This window comes from Penaeus chinensis, chromosome 2 (assembly GCF_019202785.1).
Source record: "Penaeus chinensis breed Huanghai No. 1 chromosome 2, ASM1920278v2, whole genome shotgun sequence".
NCBI lineage: Eukaryota > Metazoa > Arthropoda > Malacostraca > Decapoda > Penaeidae > Penaeus > Penaeus chinensis.
In genome coordinates this window covers 7619012-7619458 of record NC_061820.1, presented here as the reverse complement: position 1 = coordinate 7619458, position 447 = coordinate 7619012, and positions in this window count along the sequence as shown.

The following is a 447-nucleotide window of genomic DNA, read 5'->3' as shown; positions in this document are numbered from 1 at the left end:
CTGCATATTTGACCGCTTGTAAAAGACGATTATATTTTATATCCCAGTTATTTACACCATGTTATTCCGGCTGATGTATTAGTACAACCGCTATAACATTTTCAGTTTCAAACTGCTTTAAATCGCGACTAAACTCGGTGAGACTTGTTGCTATGGGCAGTTGACATGTTCGCCCAGAATGTAAAAACTGAATTCAAGAAAGGACGGCTTGAGACATTTGGCTACATGATTAATCTGTCAGGATAAAACATGCTGAATACGATAACACAACAGAACAATGTAAGGAATCCTTTTTCTTCCAAGACTCATACTATAGCTTGCTTAGTTTATGCCTCAACCCAGCGATGTTCACCTTCCATATAACCACCATTATAAATATACCGAGACCGCGTTGTTTATTTATTCATCAGCCGACCTTCTAACCACCGGCAAACTAAACGTTGTCAG